Below are 19,808 nucleotides of genomic sequence, written 5' to 3'. Positions count from 1 at the left end.
ACATTTTGGAGGGTTTGAGTAGATGAGCATGAAACATTGGTTGTGGGTGGGGACAGTCACTTCAGCCTGCTCTACCCACCCAAAGCAACCAGAGTGGAAGATCAACCTCTTAGTTCAGAGATGACTGGGCTGGATTTCCCCAGCCACAGCACAAGGGGAGTCCCAAGGAAGAGGAAAGAGGTAACATTGTGGGTGACACTGAGGCTTTCTCCCGGTCCTCCCACTGCTCTGGCATTTCCTCCAGAGAGGCCCTGCTCTGACAGTGAGCACTGTGGGCTGTGCACCTGCTGCCGTTGATGGGGTTTAGCTATCTTCTGATTGAGATGGAGAAAAGTTGGATGATGAAGTGAAGGGGAGGGGGTTGTGCTGGAGCAGTGATGAGCCTCATGTCGGGACATTCCAGCCACAGAGTTAAAAGGAGGGGAGAGGAAAGCCAGTGGGAGGGAAAAGGAGAGCGCATGAGATCCAGAGTTTGGGGATGGCTTATACAGTTGATCTTACATTAGATGCCAGAGCAAGGAGGAAGAAAGGACCTCTCATTCACCAGTCTCTTCCCTTATCCATCTACTTTCACACCCCTAACTTGCAATGTATGTCAACACTAAATAATTCCAATGAGAAAATACACATAACAGTGCTTTGTGAACCTTAAAACCCTAATAATAATAACAAAAAATAGCATTCATTGAGAGTTACTATGTGTAGTCACAGAGCTAAGCACTTCACATATATCCATCTTATTTAATCCTCATAATAATTTTGTGACATTTATTATTCTAATTTTAGTGATGGGAAAACTGAGTCTCAGGGAAATTAAGGTTAAGAAATTTGCCCATGGATATGTAGATAGAAAATGGCAGAGTCAGAATATGAAGTCTTCTAGCTCCAGAGCCCAAACTATTAACCATTTTTGCTCTACTGCCTTGTGAAATGTCTGTTATTTATTTTCAATCTCACTAAATAAGATAAGTGTGGGTAGAACACAAACACCAACAGAAATTCAGACTTGATAAAACAACAACTGCAATAACAACCCAGTACATAATGAATGAGAATGAACCAATGGCAAGCCACTTTAAAGAAGCAAAATGGTACCCAGGCCCTTTTGAGCAGGAACACTAGTCCCTCAAGTGCCTCCTTTCTAGGCAGGTTCTAGGGTGACTGCACATATCCCAGGTATACATGAAGTGCCCAGAATCTGGGAGTACCTATCTCTCAATTTCACTGCCTCACAGGCTCTGCTCTGTTTTTTCCTACTGTTGCTCCCAGTGGTAGTCTCTGACTCTGGGGTTCAACACTGCCCCACTGAGTTCTGGCTTCTTTTCTTCGACCGCATTGCCCTGCTTGCTGAGACTGTGTGCCCTAAAGGACTGGGGGGTACTTCGCAGGCAGAGTTCTAACTAATATTCTCCCCAATGCACAAATCATGCTCTTGGGCTTTCACAGCCTACCAACAGTTAAATTTTTATTAGGCCCATTTCCTCAGTTTCCTGAAGAACTTTGTCAAGGACTTGGAGTACCTTCCCTACAGCCTGATTCAGAGAACATGTGGGTTGTGCTACTCAGTGACTGACTAAAGAAAATTCCTGTCTGCTAAAGGTGAACCACCATCCCAGAACTCAGCTAGAACATCTGATGTCTTTCCTATCTTGAGGAGACTCCTTCTATCTGGGTGGTTACCCGGAGGTTAGAGGCAGAGTCACTGCCCTGGACCTTCTGCTGCTTCCAGCATATCTTGCCATGGACTCCCCAAGAGGGACAGTCAAGATTTCATGCACATAGAACCCTGGCACTAGATAGGAAATACATCCAAGAGAAAGGATTAAAGAGTAAGGTCTGAGGAACAAGAGTCCGTAAACCTTCCACATAGAGTCCAGAGTTTTGAGTCTGTCTGTGAACCACCTTTCTGGTACTATGGCCCAGCCAGTGCCACAGCATGGAAGTGCTCTTGGGAGAATATCTGCATACCCTGTAGAGAATAGTGTATATCATACAATCCTTTCATTCCTGACAAGGGAACACTAACTAGTTCTCCATCCTATCCTCCTCTTCCGCCCCCATATCTACCCACGATTGTGAACTACTTGGATAAATTTCTCAAGACTTTTGGCCTAGTGATGGTATGACCTAATAATTTTGAAATCTAATTTTGAATTTCACCCTAGTTTACTTTCTAGTTGTCAACTGAGTGTTATTTTTATCTAAGCTGGATGTTCACGCTGGTCAAATTAACCAGATAATTGCTAACATTCTAGGTTATGTTGTTTAGAAGTAACAGGAGTTGGATGAAATGGCCTAAAAACAAGCAAAACCAGGAAAAAAAAGCCAATTAAGAGTCATCCAGTTTTATTTAAAAACTGACAAACCCACATTTCATTTCATGCTCATAGATTCAATCATAAGCTGTATTTCCAAGACTGCTGAATTAGTGGTAAGAAGCTGATCAAGTTACAGCAATTATCTTTGGGATAATTTGCTAGTTAAAAGTGGGCATTTTGATGCTGTGTACCGTGTGGGCTCAGTTTGTTGAATAGTGACTTCTTAATCATTCACATCTGGCCTTGCTCACAGATTCAACCCAGGAGATGGTATAGTATGAGGAAAAATGACTTTGAAGGAAGACAAAGCTAGGTCCAAATCTTGGTGCTTCTGTCCATGCGCCATACAATCTTGGACTTTGCACCTTTGGAGTGTCAGTTCCCTTATCTGTAAAAATGGCGATGGCAGGGGGAAGATTATTTTCAAGACTCATGTGAAGACTAAAAATTAAATGGTATTTTACAGATCAGACATGGAGCTATATAAAGTACCAAACACATGGTTGGTAGTCAGAATAAGTACAGAGGCTAAGGCACAAGTCACTTGAACCTGGGAGGCAGAAACTGCAGTGAGCTGAGAATACACCACGCACTCCAGCCTGGGCAAGAGAGCGAGACTCCGTCTCAAAAAAAGAAAAAAGAAAAAAAAATTATTTCGCATCACTCTGAGAACAAATATATAAATAGAGAGGTTGGTATACCAGAGAAACTCAATGAATTCTTGTCAAATAAATGGATACCTTTTGAGTATTTCTTTTCTTTTTTCTTTTTAAGAGATAAGGTCTTGCTCTGTCACTCAGGCTTCAGTGCTGTAGCATGATTATAGCTCACTATAGCCTCAAACTTCTAGGTTCAAGCAATCCACTCGCGTCGGCCTCCCAAAGTGTTGAGATTACAGACATGAGTCAACACGCCCAGTGTTTTTGAATATTTCAAAACAGGGTCACAACACAGACAAGGAAGAGGTGATCACTTACATGCTTTGCAAGTGGAGTTGAAAGCTCACGTCCAAAGATTTCCTCTTTCACTTGACTTGAAATTCTCATTACTAAGATCATGACATAATGACCATCATTCATTCAACACACATGGATTGAAAAACCTACTGTGTATCAATTGTGGGGTTGCAAATACTAAGTTGTATGTCTTTCCTTTGAGAGGGTCTTAATATATAGAATAAACTAAACATGAAAACAAATGGTTACTATAGTATGTGTCAACTGCACTGATGGATAAAAATAAGGACATTTTGCTCAGAAGTTTATAGTTAGTGTGCATAAATGTTATTCAACAGTGGGTCTTCTAACGCTCTTCAACTCATATATTTGTAAAAATTATACTGATAAATTCAAAGGCCTTAGGTTTTGGCTTTATGCTTTTCCTTTTCCTAGAATGCTCTTCCCTCTCTGGAAAACCACACCTCCTTCAGCATGCAATTTAATGCTCCAAAAAGAAGCTCATCCAACACTCCGTGATCCCTATCTCCTTTCTACTTGCAACACGTCCCGTAGTTCTTAACCCTGGCTGTTCGGTAAAATCTTCGAAAAAGGTTCAGAGATTTTATATATCTGAGTCCGACCTAAATTTACTAAATTAGCTGAAACATAAGCATTTGTAGTTTTAAAAGCTTCACAGGTGGTTCTAATTCAGGAGATGAAATTCACTAATTCCAGCATTAATTGTATTATAGCATAAGCAAAACGTGTTACTGGAGTGTAACAATTGTAGCTCTTCCATTTTATTTCCCCAGTTTGTAGAATGCTGTAAGCACTCAGCAAAAGTTTGTTGAACATATTCAATGAATTAGCGAGCAGATAGGGCTGGAAAGGCAGTCTTTTTTTTTTTTTTTTTTTTTTTTTTTTAGATGGAGTCTCACTGTTGTCACCCAGGCTAGAATGCAATGGTGTGATCAAGGCTCACCGCAACCTCCACCTCTCAGGTTCAAGCAATTCTCATGCCTCAGCCTCCCAAGTAGCTGGGACTTCTGGCCTGGCCACTATGCTTGGCTAATTTTTGTATTTTTAGTAGAGACAGGGTTTCACCATGTTGGCCAGGCTGGTCTCGAACTCCTAACCTTAAGTGATCCGCACTCCTTGGCCGCCCAAAGTGCTGGGATTACATGCATGAGCCACTGTGCCCAGCCAGAGTCAGTTTTAACGAGGGAATCATTCTAGGTGGGCAGGAGAAGAGTGGTGTGGGAGCGTGGCATTGAGTGAGGTATGAGTTCAGAAGGGGAAGCCTAAAGTGATCCTACTTTAAGGTTTCAGGGTCATGAAAAAGAAAGAAGTGGATGTCAAAGACCACCTTGGCCTAGTCTATCTTCCTTTGACATAAGGTTGCCCAGAGCTGGAATGGAATGACATTCAAGTAACCTTCTAGTCAGGACTGTATCAGGTCAGCCCTGGATTAAAAGGATTGAATCTAGGATGGAAGCTACTCAGACACTGTATCAGGTACCCTTAGTGGGAAGTAAAAGAGACAGATGCTGACCGGAAGGAGTTTAAAATCCAGTTAAGACTCATGAAACAACAAAGAAAACATTCATAGAACAACATAGCAATTAACTTACTAGTTACTATTTGCTGAGTGCTTTCTACCTGCCGGTGTTTACATTAAGCACTTTACAAACATGACTTAACTGAAAATGATTTCTATTGCACTTGATGAAGACACGTAGGCTTGGAGAGAATAAGTACCTTGTTCAAGGTTATACAGCCAATAAGTGTTGAAAACCAGATGTGGACCCAGGTTTGGCTGACTCCAAAACTTGTGCTTTTTGTGCACTACACTAGAAAGCCTCTATCCTTACATCTCTGGTATGCAGCCTCTGGTCCAAGTGATTACCTAAAATCACATGGTAAATTTTACCATGTGCTCCAGATTTAAAACCTTTCCACAGCTCTCCACTGCCTTAAAGAATGTGTTAAACACGGGAGTATTTGGCAGAACCAAGTAGAGGTAACTGAGTTGAATGAGGTTGATGTTGGTTTCCAAAAACAGTGAGTTTACTTTAAGTTTACTTAAAGGAAGTAAGGAATATAGAATATGGAGGAGAAAGAACAAAGCAAGGACTAAACCTAGACCTGGAATATTTCGGGGAAAAAAAACCTTGGCTTACTTCCACACCCACTAAAGCCAAACTTCTGCACATACCAAACCAAACTTCTCATGAACACACATGCAGAACCTGTGAGATTCTACTAATTTTTTTTTTTTTTACCAGATAAATAGAATAGTAAAATTAGTAAGATACATTTTACCAGAATTGAGCTGTTTTTACTCACAACACTTCTGACACCAACTTTTAGGGTTGTTTTCTCACACCAACCAATTCTCCACCTCTCTGGAAATTGACTGGGTGTCCAGCAATCCAATTCAATTAGTACTAACTACTCAGAGTTGGCCTCTGACTCTTCAGTTTAAGGGGTCAGAGCCACAAGGCTGCCCTCATTTCAGATGCTAGGTGCAATATCAGATCACCCATACTTCTCCACCCTCCCCTAGCTTTATTAAGCTATAGTTGACAAATAAAAATGGTATATATTTACAGTGTACAATGTGAGGTTTTGATATATGTATATGTGGTGAAATAATTTAATGACAGTAATTAATATATCTATCACTGCACATACAACTTTTTTTTGTGGTGAGAACATTTAAAATCTATTGTCTTAGCAATTTTCAAGAATACAATACAGCATTCTTAACTAGCATCACTATGCTGTACAATAGATCTCCAGAATTTATTCATCCTAACAGTTAGAAACCCTGTATCCTTTGACAGTATCTCCCCATTCATTTCTCCTTACCCCCAGGCCCTGTTAACCACCATTTTACTGTCTGCATCTATGAGTTCCGCATATAAGTGAGATCTGTAGTATCTGTAGTCTTTCAGTGACTGGCTTATCTCACTTAGCATAGTATCCTTTAGGTTTACCCAGATTGTCGTAAATGACAGAACTTCCGTATTTTAAAAGGCTGAACAATATTACAATGTGTGTTTGTGTGTGCGTGTGTGTGTGTGTAAAACATTTTCTTTATCCATTCATTCATTGATGGACACTTAGGTTGATTTTCCATCTTGGCCTTTGTGAATAATGCTGCAGTGATTGTGGGAGTGCAGATATCTCTTCAATATATTGATTTCCTTTCTTTTGGATATATATCCAGAAGTGGGATTGCTGGGTCATAAGGTAGTCCTATTTTTAATTTCTGAGGAACCTCTACGTGATTTTCCACCGTGGCTGCACCAATTTACGTTCAGACCCACACTGTACAAGGTTCCCCTTTCTCCACATCCTCACCAACACGTATTATCATTTGTCTTTTTGATAGATATTCTAACATGTGTGAGGTGATATCTCACTGTGCTTTTAATTTAACTTACATTTTCCTGATAATTAGTGATGTTGACCATTTTTTCATATACCTGTTGGCCATTCATACGTCTTCTTTTGAGAAATGTCTATTCAGGTCTTTTGCCTTTTTTTTTTTTTTTTCCTTTTTCTTTTTGAGACAGAATTTCCCTCTTGTTGCCCCGGCTGGAGTGTAATGGCACAATCTCAGCTCACCGCAACCTCCACTTCCCGGATTCAAGCAATTCTCCTGCCTCAGCTTCCTGAGTAGCTGGGATTACAGGCGTGCACTACCACACCTGGCTAATTTTGTATTTTTAGTAGAGACAGGATTTCTCCATGTTGGTCAGGGTGGTCTTGAACTCCCTCAGGTGGTCTCAGGTGATTTGCCCACCTTGGCCTCCCAAAGTGCTGGGATTACAGATGTGAACCACTGCGCCCGACCCTTTTGCCCACTTTAAAATCTGGTTATGTGTTTTCTTGTTATTGAGTTGTTTGAATTCCTTGTATAGTTTGAATACTAACCTCTTATCAGATATATGGCTTGCAAATACTTTCTTTCATTCCATAGGTTGTTTCTTGTCTCTTTTCTTCTGTACATAGGTTGTATTCCATAGATTGTTTCTTTTTCTATAGAGAAGCTTTTTAGTTTGATGCACTCTTATTTGACTATTTTTGCTTTTGCTGCCTGTGCTTTTGGGGTCATAACCAAAAAAGTGATTGCTGAGGACAATGTCAAGAAGCTTTTTTCATATTTTCTTCTAGTAGTTCCACAGTTTCAGGTCTTATATTTAAATCTTCAATCCATTTTGAGTTTTTTTGTGTGTGTGTGTGTGTAAGGTGTGAGATAAGGGTCCAATTTTAATCTTTTGCATGTGGAAATCCAATTGTCCCAATACCATTTATTGAATAGTCTGCCCTTTTCTCATTGTGTGCTCTTGGCGCCTTTGTTAAAGATCAATTGACCATAAATGTGTGGAATTATTTCTGGACTCTCTATTCTGTTCTATTGGTCTATATGTCTGTTTTTATGCCAGTACCATGCTATTTGAGATCACCTGTACTTCTATGTGACCAGCCATAAATCAGCTATCTCCATAACCCCCTCCTAAGTTTCAGTGATTTCCTAGACTGGCCAACAGAACTCAGGAAGGCACTTAACTTACATTTGTATTTTAAGGATACAAATGAACAGCCGATGAGAGGTATAGGGGCGAGGCCCAGAAAAGTCCCAAGCATAACACTTCTGTACCATGGAGCTGGAGTGTGCTACCCTCCCAGAATGCAGATGTGTTAACCAACTGGGAAGCTCTCTGACCTCCACTGTTTATGGGTTTTTATGGAAGTTTCATTAAGTAGACATGATTCATTAAATCATTGACCATTGGTGATTGAACTCAATCTCTACCCGCTCTCCCCTCCCCAGCAGCAGAATGGGGATGAAAGTTCCAAGTTTCTAATCAAGGCTTGGCCTTTTTGGCTTCCAGCCCCTATCCTGAAGCTACCTAGGGGCCCTCAGCCACCAGACATCTAATTAACATGCAAAATATACTCTTACCCTTATCATTCCCAGGATTCCAAAATGTTTCAGAAGCTGCATGCCAGGAATCTGGGACAAAGATAAAATATTTACTTTTTATAATACCATAAAGGACATCTTTGCATGCTGCTTCTTGTTATCTGGTGATGTTGCTAGGCATGAAGAAATCATTCTAAAATCTGGGACGGAAAGTTCATATCAATAACTAAAACTGTACAGGTTTAAATGTGTGGTGACTTTAACTTAGAATGCACATCCATTCAGATGTTACATATGCACATTCACAAGGCACATTTGAAGCCTGTGCTATGAATGAAGAGCAGTCTGGGAGGCCCTGCAGCCCTTAGCAATTTGGTCTTTACTTGGAGTTTGTATTTCCTTCCTCACTTTTTATATTACGTGGCCTTGTCTCATGATGGCACCATTGTGACATGTGTACAGGCTGGCCACACTCTGTTCAACTGTTGTTTGCTTAATGCATTCTCTCATGATAAACTGGACCCAAAGCTTACCTATTCTGCCCCCCACCCCAACTTTAGAATGGCAGACAAATGATGAAGCTTCCCACAGGAGATTCCTTTTATTTCTTTTTAATATTTTATGTATGTATTTATTATTTAGAAAACACTGTCTCATTCTCTGTCGCCCAGGCTGGAATGCAGTGGCGCAATCATAGCTCACCGCAGCCTAGAATTCCTGGGATCAAACAATCCTCCTGCTTCAGGCTCCCAAAGCGCTGGGATTACAGGTGTGAGCCACCACGCCTGACATCTCCAGGAAATTCTAACTTTATTTTCACCACCATTAGTTCAATTATGGTCAACAATTACAAGTCTTGTAAGCAGCTTTGTATTGCTTAACTCCATCTTTTACAATCTTCTTAGCCACTGTTTCTGTATTGTTGTTATGCAAACGTATACCACTTTATTGGTAAACTGTTATTTTGTTTTTATATTTTAGTTGGTTCTGCTGCTTTGGTTATCTTTTCTATTGTCTTATTCCTTAATGTGTATGCTTTAAATGTGTATGTCTGCGACACTGTTGGAAAAAAGATTAATTTTACATTTGAATGGCTGGTAGATAACATAATTTTTGTGGACATTTATTAAAATAAATAGAAGAGTACATTCTTGTGGGTTTCTATTAAATCAGTTTTCTTGTAGCATTATACTCACATAATATATGAATAGACTAAACAAAACATTCCTGTGCTTAACAATTAGCAGCAAGTCCATGCCATTCACTAATTATTTATTGAGGACTTACTCTGGGCCAGACACAAATGGGGTTGAGCTCACAGGACATGACAAGATGCTGTGTGTCTAGAATTAAGAGAGCAACAGCAGGTCCTATCACTCTTCTGCTTAAAATACTTGGATAGCCTTAGGTCCAAATCGGTTCAAAATATTCCTCTCCCATACAGATACTGGCTCAAGGAGCCCAAAAAGGGAAAAGGTGGCTTTAAGATACTGAGCTGTGGCTGGGCGCGGTAGTTCATGCCTGTAATCCCAGCACTTTGGGACGCTGAAGCAGGTGGATCACCTGAGGCTAAGAGTTTGAGACCAGCCTGGCCAACATGGTGAAACCCCATCTCTACTAAAAATACAAAAATTTAGCTGGGTGTGGTGGTGCACACCTGTAGTTCCAGCTACTTGGGAGGCTGAGGTATGAGAATTTCTTGAACCTAAGAGGTGAAGGTTGCAGTGAGCTGAGATTGCGCCACTGCACTTCAGCCTGGGCAACAGACCAAAGATTCTGTCTGAACAACAGCAACAACAGAAAGACACTATGCTGTGCCTCTCATCCTGCATTTTTTCCTCTTTGCTCTTAGTACTTTCTGATCATGTTTCATATTAATTATTTCTGGTTTCCTATCAGCTTTGAATTAATCCTAGCTTTGTACCCTGGGCCCTCACTTTCAGATCCTCTCAGTTCTATTCCATGCATATTATGGAGAAAGTCTTACCCTACCCATAATCAGACCCAGCTTCTGGAAGTATAATCCCAGAATGGCATCTGAGACCTCACTTGGCCTGGCAGAGGAGTTTCGACGTGTTCCATAGCTTTGATGTTACTATTCCTTACTTTAAGACACTTTTAGATCTGACACATGTTCATTTCACCAGCTTGTCTTCTGCCATTCCTCAACTAGGATGTTATGGATCTGTCCTATTGAATTTCTTGAGCAGTTTCTGGAGCAAGTAATTTTATTTCCCATCTCATTTTTGCACATGGCACATTTCCTCCTCATAAAAACCCCTGTTCCACCATCCCCAATTCTCCAGCTATCTCCTCCTCTTAATCTCAAAGCTAGTTTCAGGGGTCTCATCTGCCAAAAAGTTCCAGTCTGACTTAGATGCTTCTCCTCTAAGCCACAGTGTTTATGGCACTATAGCAATTGCTTTACTTATGTGTCTCCCACCTGCTCCCAGATTTTGAAAGAGGTTACCACATTTTATTTGACTTTTTTTTTTTTTTGAAACGGAGCCTCACTCTGTCACCCAGGCTGGACTGCAGTGGTGCCAGCTTGGCTCACTGCAACCTCTGCCTCCTGGGTTCAAGTGATTCTTGTGCCTCAGCCTCCCAAGTAGCTGGGATTATAGGCGGGTGCCATCACACTCAGCTAATTTTTGTATTTTCAGTAGAGACAGGATTTTGCCATGTTGCCCAGGCTTGTCTAGCATTCCTGAACTCAGGCAATCTGCCAGCCTCAGCCTCCCAAAGTGCTGGTACTGCAGGCATGAGCCACCATGCCCAACCTTTTATTAGACTTTCTATCCTATCCCTAGCCTATGATAGGGACTCATTAAGTGACTATTGAGTAAATCAGTGAATGAATGAATTAATGAATAAGTGAATATATTGCCTAATACATCTACTTAAAGCCTCTTAGAAAGCAGGTATGGTATGAATTGTAAATGAACAATAGTACTACAATCTTAATATGGAGGGTGAGAAATAGAAAGGTCTTCAACAGATAATATTTTTTTTCTATTTAATATTTTTTTTCTATTTACATATGTCCTTTTTTTCTAGATATGAGCAAAAGCCTAAGTGCCAACTGCTGAATCAAGATTTACCCAAATGTCACCAAAACCAGTGGCAAGTTAGTCAAATATAGGACTCATCATTGAATTAACAATTATTGAGCATCTATTATGTGCACATCACTGTTTAACCTATAAGGATGTGGTGATTTAGTGAGGAAGCATATACAAAAATAACCCTGAGGAAGGGCAGACTGTGATAATCAAATTAGAGACTGAAACCACATTCTGTGGGATTCAAATGGAAAAAAAAAGATTAATTCTTATTAGAAGTAATCAAGTCAACAATGTATGGGGTGGGCACAGGCTGTGAAAATCAGGACAACCAGCTAATTAATGTTGCACAGAATAAATGGTGGATTGAATCAGATCTATTGCTTGTCAGCTGGTTGTTTTGCTCCACAACTGCCTTAACCTCTGAATGACATGGAAGTGAGAAAGAAGAAGGAAGTGCAGCAGGACCCAAAGAGGAAGAAATGACTCTTGCTAAAGAAGGAAGAGAAGTGGAACCAACCACAGGGAGGAGAGATGGGGTAAAAATTGTTTTGATTCCGTTGTAGCATTTCCTTGAGTCTCTTCAGTTCTAAGAATAGGGAAAGGAAGAAAAGAAGAGAGCCTGTCATGGAACCAAAAGAAGACAGCATCAAAATAAGGAGAAAAGAGCAAAGCAGCAGAAATGACTTGGAATCATGCCATAGAATTATGCCACCATACTGCTGCTTATAAAACATTCATACTGAAAATGTTTTAGTGACGATACAAATAAGAAGGTAGAGGAGACATGGTTGTAGATAGTGATCTAAGGAAAAAAGTGTGTTACTATGGTTATCATTAGAACTTTTCACAAATAGTCCCACTCTTCCCATTAATGTACACCAGGGGATCAGACTGCCACCTCCTTTGAGGGTTGATATGGCTGTGTGGCTTGCATTGGCCAACAAAATGTGAGGAGAAGTGATAGACACGTAGAGTGTATGAGAAATACCTTTCAGCCACTAAGATTTGGAGTGTTAGTATAAGCTAACCTGTCCTTACTAATATAGTTACCCAGAAAGAAAAGGAAAAGATTGCTAATATTTATGCAAAAAAAAAGATTGAGAGAGATAAATTTGTGGGACAGGTCAAAGGAGTACTATAAGAGTTGGATTCAAATAAGGAATAAAATGTAAAGCTAAATAGTTAAGCATTATAAAATGTGTAATGATTTCTTTCTTCTAATTGTTTGTATGTCTTTCTCTTTGTAATATTCTTCTTCACACAGAGCATCTGTTTTTACAGTTTCAACTACTGCCTCAATATGAATAATTAGAAACTCATCTATCTGATTTTGACAACAACATTCACATTTCTAACTGCCTACAAAAATATACCCATTTTAAAAGACTCCCAGTACAACTGTTCACACATGTTCATGTCTAAGAATGAAACAATGAAACTCCTTAGAAGATCAAACCTCCCCCCAAAAAATTCCTTTCCCTTTTCTGTTAACAAAATCTCCCCTCAAGCCTTGCTAGTTAACTTAGATCACTTCCTCTTCTTATTCCTCTTTATTCAATCTCTGCTTCAAAATGCCTCTCAGATTTGCCACTTTCTCTACTCACATCTCAGCTACCCTAGTCCAAATGTATTTAACTCATACCTGGACCATGGTCATAAACTCCTCTCTTCTTCTCCAATGCATTCGCCCACCCCTCCATCCTGCCCACTCTTTCCAGACTAATCTTCCCTCCACAAAGGTCCTCTGCGACCCCTCAGCCTCATGTCCAACAGCATTCACCATAGCCTGCCCCTCCAGGGCTCTCCCACTGCTTACCAGCTGCTGTGCTCAGGCTGGCATGTTTGGTGTTTGCTGTGCTGTGAGCCATTCTGCTCATTCCTCCATCCTTGTTTTACCAAAATTTTTACCTCCAACTCTGCAAGTGCTCTCACTTTCATCTTCCCAATAAAAAATCCCACACATCTTTAATGCTCACCTTATATCCCTTTTTCTCTTTTCCCAGAAGACTTAACAAATCCCACCCAAAGAGATTTCTCCCTTTCTCTACCCACATAGCACTTAGTCACAGAGTTTAAAGTTCTCTGAGAAGTCATATAGAACAATTCTTCAATTTTATAGTTGAGATTAAGAGACTTGGTTAGTCCTGCAACCAGTTAGTGACAACTAAAACTAGAATCCAGATGTCTTGAATGCATCTTCTTTCCCACTACATTTTACTACTTTTTGTTAACTGCAAGATGTTTTACAGTTTAATTCTATTCAACTTTATATTTTGTTTAGTGTTTAAAAATCATGTATCCCTGATAAGAGCATATGCAGCTTAGGAGCAATGATGTGATACAGGGTCTATATTAGGTAGAAAGCTCTTATTTTGGGGGCATTTAAGGCTGACATTCACAGTAAGGTTGAATGTAGAGCCAAACCATTAAACTAATATGTTTTGGAATAATTGGGAATCAGAGCCAGGAACACAAATCAAACCATGGAGAAAAAATAAGAGAGTAATTTAATGTCAGGAGCTTACAAAACCAGAATCAAGAGAAATGAGGAACATGCCATAGTACAAACTCCTTGGTTGAACTATAGATGGTTCAAGAGGGGTAGGTCAATAGGGACATGTTCCTACCCAACTCCTATAACAGCGAGTATAGGAAGAAGAAAACGGATCCTTACCAGTATCCTCACAAGGCTCCTCTGTCTAGCTAGAGAAGACAACCCTAAAAGGGGACACCAAGCATGAGAAAGCATGATTTCTAATTACAGAAGGTCTTACTAGCCAGAGAGGGGCTGAGCAGGGAGGCCAGAGCTGCTCAGATCCAAAAGGTGTTAAGATGCCCTTAATTGGCTGTTGGCGCAACCCCATAATCCTCCTGAGGCAGAAGGATTGCTTGAGCCAGGAGTTCAAGCATTTGGTGCTCCCGCTGCAGGCTTCCGAGTGTGGGCTCATCAGAACCTATCCCTCTTGAACCCTGGCCCAGGCCCCTGGACAGAGGCCTATGCCTCTTAAGTCCTATCCTAGCTGCAGGACAACAGATCTAGCCTACCAGTGATTGACTTGGCCTACCTGTGCTAACTCCCTGTATTTTGTTAACATAAATAGCTTAGCATGGAGTATACAAGATATTGCATGCTTTTACCCCACTTTTCTTTTCCAGTTTTATTTCCCAAGGTATCCCTTTTCTTATCTTAAGTGATAGCCATCCAGGCAGCCACCATTCCTCACATATAATACATATTTTCAGGCCTTCTTGTGCTGTTCCCTCTGCCTAGAGTGCTCTTCCTGTTCCCTTCCCACTCTATCTGACTGACAAGAATGTATTTATATTTTGAGATCCAACTCATATGCTTCTGCCGTAGTGAAGTATTCTCATATTCTCCCTAATCAGAAGAGAGGAACTCATTCCTTTCTCTAGACTCTCATAATCGGTTACTTGTGTTTTTCTTACAGCATGTTTTAAAAAATATGCTTTATAGTATGGTATAGTTTTAAAACTTCACTGTATTATATTCAAGCACCTAGAGAACAAGAACTATGTCTACATTTTCACTGTACCCTCACAGGACCTAGTCCATCCTGTTGAATAAACATGTTGGGCTAGGCCAGGCATGGTGGCTCACATCTGTAATCCCAGTGCTTTGGGAGGCTGAGGCAGGGGTATCACTTGAGGCCAGGAGTTTGAGATCAGCCTGGGCAACATAGCAAGAGCTGTCTCCACAAAAAAATAAAACGAAAATAAAAAGCTAACTGGGAGTGGTGGCATGCGCCTGTAATCCCAGATATTTGGGAGGCTGAGGCAGAAGGATTGCTTGAGCCCAAAATCAACATTCTGCCCTAGAGTGGCACATTTATTACAATGAATGAACCTACGTTGACACATTGTTACCACCTGAAGTCCATAGTTTACATTAGGCTTCACTCTTGGTGCTACACGTACATGGTTGGGTTATGACAAATGTATAATGACAAGTATCCACCACTGCATCATACAAAGTAGTTTCACTGCTCTAAAGATTCTCTATGTTCTGCCTATTCATCCCTCCATTCCTGCGAACCCCTGACAACCAGTGATCTTTTTTACTGTCTCTGTAGTTTTGTCTTTTCCAGAATGTCATATAGCTGGAATCATAAAGTATGGAGCCATTTCAAGTTGTCTTCTTTCACTTAGTATAATTATATGGATTTAAGTTTCCTTTATGTCTTTTCACGGAGAATAGAGAGAATGCCACTCTTTGCATGCTTGATAGCTCATTTCTTTTTAGTGCTAAAAAACTTTCCGTCCTCTGAATGTACCATGGTTTATTTACTGGTTCACCTACTGAAGAACACCTTGGTTACTTCCAAGTTTTGTCAATTATGAATAAAGCTGCTATAAACATTTGTGTGTGGGTTTTTATATAGACATGAGTTTTCAACTTATCTGATTAAATACCATGAAGCATAATTGCTGGATCATATAAAAAGATGTTTGGTTTTATGAGGAACTGCCAAGCTATCTTTCAAGATGGCTTTGCCGTTCTGCATTTCTACCAGCAATGAATGAGCTTTCTTGTTTCTCCATATCCTCACCAGCATTTGGTACTGTCAGTGTCTCGGATTTTTGCCATTCTAATTAGTGGTAGTAGCTCAATGTTTTTTAAATTTGCAATACCCAGATGACATATAATGTTGAGTATCTTTTTAGGTGCTTATTTATCATCAGTTTATCTCCTTTGGAAAGGTACTACTCTCTATTTTTCACCTAAGAAAAATAAATACATGCCAATTTTTCAAACAATATACTGGTTTACAAAGTAAAAAGTTGAAGTTCTCTCTCTCTCAATCTCACTACCCAAAAGTAATCACTATTAACATTGTTTTCATTCAAGACATGTTTCTATGCATTTACATACCTACAAATGTATATTTTATTTACTCATATGATTTTTATTTTAATAGTATTTTATGAGTTACTTTTTAAATACATGTTAAAGGTATATTACTTTAATATATCCTGGAGACCTTTCAATATCAGTAATGGGTGCAGAATATGCCAGAGGACGAATGTGTTACAAAGTAACTAATCAGTTCCTTATTGGACATTTACATTGTTTTTTACATTTTTCTTTTTTTTTAACCTTTAGGCAATTCTATAATGAACCACCTTCGATATATATACACACACACATCTCTGTACAACAATGCCAGTATTTCTGTGAACAGAGTCTTAGAAATGGAATTGCTGAGTCAAAGATTACATAATTTAACAACATGATAGGAATTGTTCTCAAACTGCCAAACTGTGCACAAAAGAGACTGTTCAAATTTACACTCCCATCTAGTGTTAGAGAGTGGTTCAGTATTCAGAGAAGCCATAAGAGTTTTAAATAGGTGCCTCAGGAGCTACCGGGGAAAAGAAGCGGGTAAGAAAAGGGCTGGTAGTCCACACAGCAATCTCCTGTCCTCTTCAACAAGAACACCTCTCCTTTGATCGACATTATTTATTGGGCTTAGTTTAAAATTCCTCTTGAGGAGAAGTTTCTGGTAGTAGACATTTGAAAACCTTTGAAATAAAAAAATTACCTGTTTTTAAGTGACAAAAATTATTAATTTATAGGTTACTTAGGAATGTTCTCAGGTGCAAGTAACAGATGACCCAACCACAGCAGATTGAATCAGCGAGGGTACAATCTTCTCATGTAACAGAAATGCAGCAGTTGCATTCGTTTGGTGGCTCAGCGGCCTTTTAGGCTTTTCCTTATGGTTGCAAGATGGCACCACTCCAACTCGAGCATCATGTTTGTATTCAAGACAAAGGAAAGGGAGACAGTTTGTATCAGTCACTCTGGCCTTTTTATCAGAATTGCAAAAGTGCTCCTAGAAGCAGTCTGCTTCTCCCTAAGATCTTTGCTCATATGTTATTGGGCAGAGCTTTTTTTGTGTGTAGCATCTAATGGTCGCAAGCGAGGTTGGGAAAAGTGATTCATTTTTTCTGGCTTTTATAGTAAGCAAGCAGGCAAAAGATATGTTGGGTGTAGTTGTTGGGTTAGCCGGTCGTGATGTTCTGCCCCCAAGTGCTCAGAATACTGAAGACTAAAGATGCAATGACAAACAAGATTGTCCTTATTCTTTTTGCTTGTTTTTTCGCTTTTAGATACAGCTATAACTTTATTACAAAATCGTTCTTTTGGCATTAGTCGGTTACAGTGCTAGCAAGATAATGTGACTGTGCAGACCAACTCTGATGGAACCACTGTATTCCCTGCTTACTGAACCAAACTTCGGCTACCTCATATCCATTACATACAAGTGACCCGCAGTTATTACCGCTACAGATCTTGACATGTGTACCACTGAGGAAGGAGTTGATGCTAAGGGAATAGATTACATGCTGATAAGACTACAAAAATTCCTTTATGGGACTTTTTCTTCCTCTTCCCATCCAGTGACTTTGCTTTAGAATAATCACATTACTTAGAGCTAGTCTGAGTAGCAGCAGCACCCAAGGAGCATCAGTTCTTATTAAAAAGCAATGCCTGTGTGATGCACTTTTACACCACAAGCAAAGGGAAAGATCCTTCTCATTTTAAACTCCTGCAGAGTCCCTTAATAAAAAATAAAAGCATTCCATCAAGTTCTTCTGGGTGGTGTTATTGCTGTACATTTGTTGGTGAGTCATTTTCTGTGCTGTGTTTGCTTTGAAAGGATCTTCCAATATATCTCCAATATGCCTTTCTTATCATGTCCTTTTCTTTAGCTAGGATTTCACATAACCCTAATGCTTTATTAAGAATGTCTTCCTTATTGTCACACTGGTTTTCTAGCATGTCTTCATAGATATCCACAAGAAAGGCAATTAGGTAGGGGGAACTATGACTTGGTTGTAAATCAAGTAATTGATTTAACAGATTAGGATATTTGGAAAGACCATGATCCTGTAAAATCCCTTTCAAATAGTTCCATACACTTTCATTATGTGGCACTAGTTGAATCATTTCCAGAGTGTATTGGACTTCTCTCTCCAATACAGCATGATCATTGTAGCCAGTAGTGTTAGAAATAACGAAGTATCTTTGGTTGCAGACAGAGCTATTTCTCACATCCTCTTTGAGAAGCTGGTCCACATACTGCAGCTCATTATCCCAAAGTTTAAATTCCTGAATAACCCATTGTCGATGCTGCCAGGCATGATAATTCTTTGCATCCTGATTAAGAATATTAGCAAAAATTCAGCCTCCTGAGATGGATCTCTTAGCCATTCCACTAATACTCACCTATGATGCCCAGCTTGATAGTTTTGGGGCTGCCCCTCAATTATTGCAGTGATGTAGTTCATTTCCTCATGTAGATCCTTCTGAAGTGACTTTAAGAGGACTCTCCGGAAATGCCACACTGTATAATTGGCTGCATTTAACTCAGTAGCATCCCAGGTTAGCTTAAAAGTTCGTTTGCTTCTTTCATCATGCTGCAGGACAGCTCGGAAGTAATCATAAACATCTCTAAATTTGTCACTATAAATGATCTGGACCACCGGATTGGGCCATCATTCTGCAGCACTGGATCTACATCAGCCCATTCTGCTCTGTCCCTGCACAGGAGGTAGGAGGGCGAGTCTAGGCTCAGAAACCCGTCGTCCATGGGGGAAGCCACGGCTTCCCCAGCCTCGGCTGCCATCTCTTCCTCGTGCTGCTGCTGGGGCAGGGTGGATGCTGCTAGGGCGGGGGCTGCTCCAGCTGCCCAGGCTCACCGCCTTGGGCAGCCTCCCGACCCCCTCGGTGGCCACCATCTGAAGATAGTCCTTATTCTGACGGTGTTAACAAACAGAAGTGCAAACAAACCAGTTTGCACCAATATGCAATAAAAACATTATATGTCCCAATGCAAAATATGTAGAGAAGATATTAGAGGCCGAAAGGAGAGAATGGTTAATTCTATCTCAAGTGGGGAGGGGTGGTAGGAGATCAAATAAGACTGTATCCAAAAAGTGACATTTAAACAGAGTCTTGGAAAATGAGTAGATGCTCAGTGAGTGAAATGTATTCTAGGTAAAGGAATGGAGGTTCTGAGGCACAAATCCATGTGGTACATTCCAGGAGCTGCAAGCAGTTCATCATGACTGAGGAGGAGGTTTGGAGCTAGATGATGACCCGGGAGACCTAGGGAGAGATGAAGCTGGAAATTGATGCTGGGACCAAGTCACGCAGAGGGCCTCCTGTGTTTCACAACAAGGACTCAGGAAACCCTTGTGACCTGGACAGTGTCATTGAGATTGTGTCACCTAAGCTGTCCAGTGCAACCATAAAGTGGAAAGCATGTGAAAAAAAAGTCTGAAGTACCTAAAACCTTTGTTGGATTTCCCTTTCACCTGGGTGCAGCTACACTTTAACACCCGAGTAGCCTGCACACCTGCTAGCCCTATTGGGTAAATACTATTGAGTCCTTAATCAACTATTGAGTTGTATTTGCCATCGACTCCTAGGGAAAGTTACTGCACTTCTCTGGGCCTCAATTTCGTCATCTATAAAATAAAAATTAAACTTTGTAGTATAGAATTTTACTTCCCCCCCCGAAAT

The 19,808-nt window shown here is 40.3% G+C and overlaps 1 pseudogene across 1 annotated transcript; it reads right to left on the bottom strand.

Annotated features, from left to right (window-relative positions):
• Positions 1-17,391: 17,391 nt before the first annotated feature.
• Positions 17,392-19,021, bottom strand: LOC112606723 (annotated as a pseudogene). The gene has a single exon (XR_003115681.1). The product of XR_003115681.1 is annotated as a protein farnesyltransferase/geranylgeranyltransferase type-1 subunit alpha pseudogene (transcript).
• Between the last annotated feature and the right edge of the window lie 787 nt (positions 19,022-19,808).

Source organism: Theropithecus gelada, chromosome 14 (genome assembly GCF_003255815.1).
Source record: "Theropithecus gelada isolate Dixy chromosome 14, Tgel_1.0, whole genome shotgun sequence".
NCBI lineage: Eukaryota > Metazoa > Chordata > Mammalia > Primates > Cercopithecidae > Theropithecus > Theropithecus gelada.
Note: the sequence above shows the minus strand (reverse complement) of the source record. Positions and strands in the feature narration are given on the sequence as shown.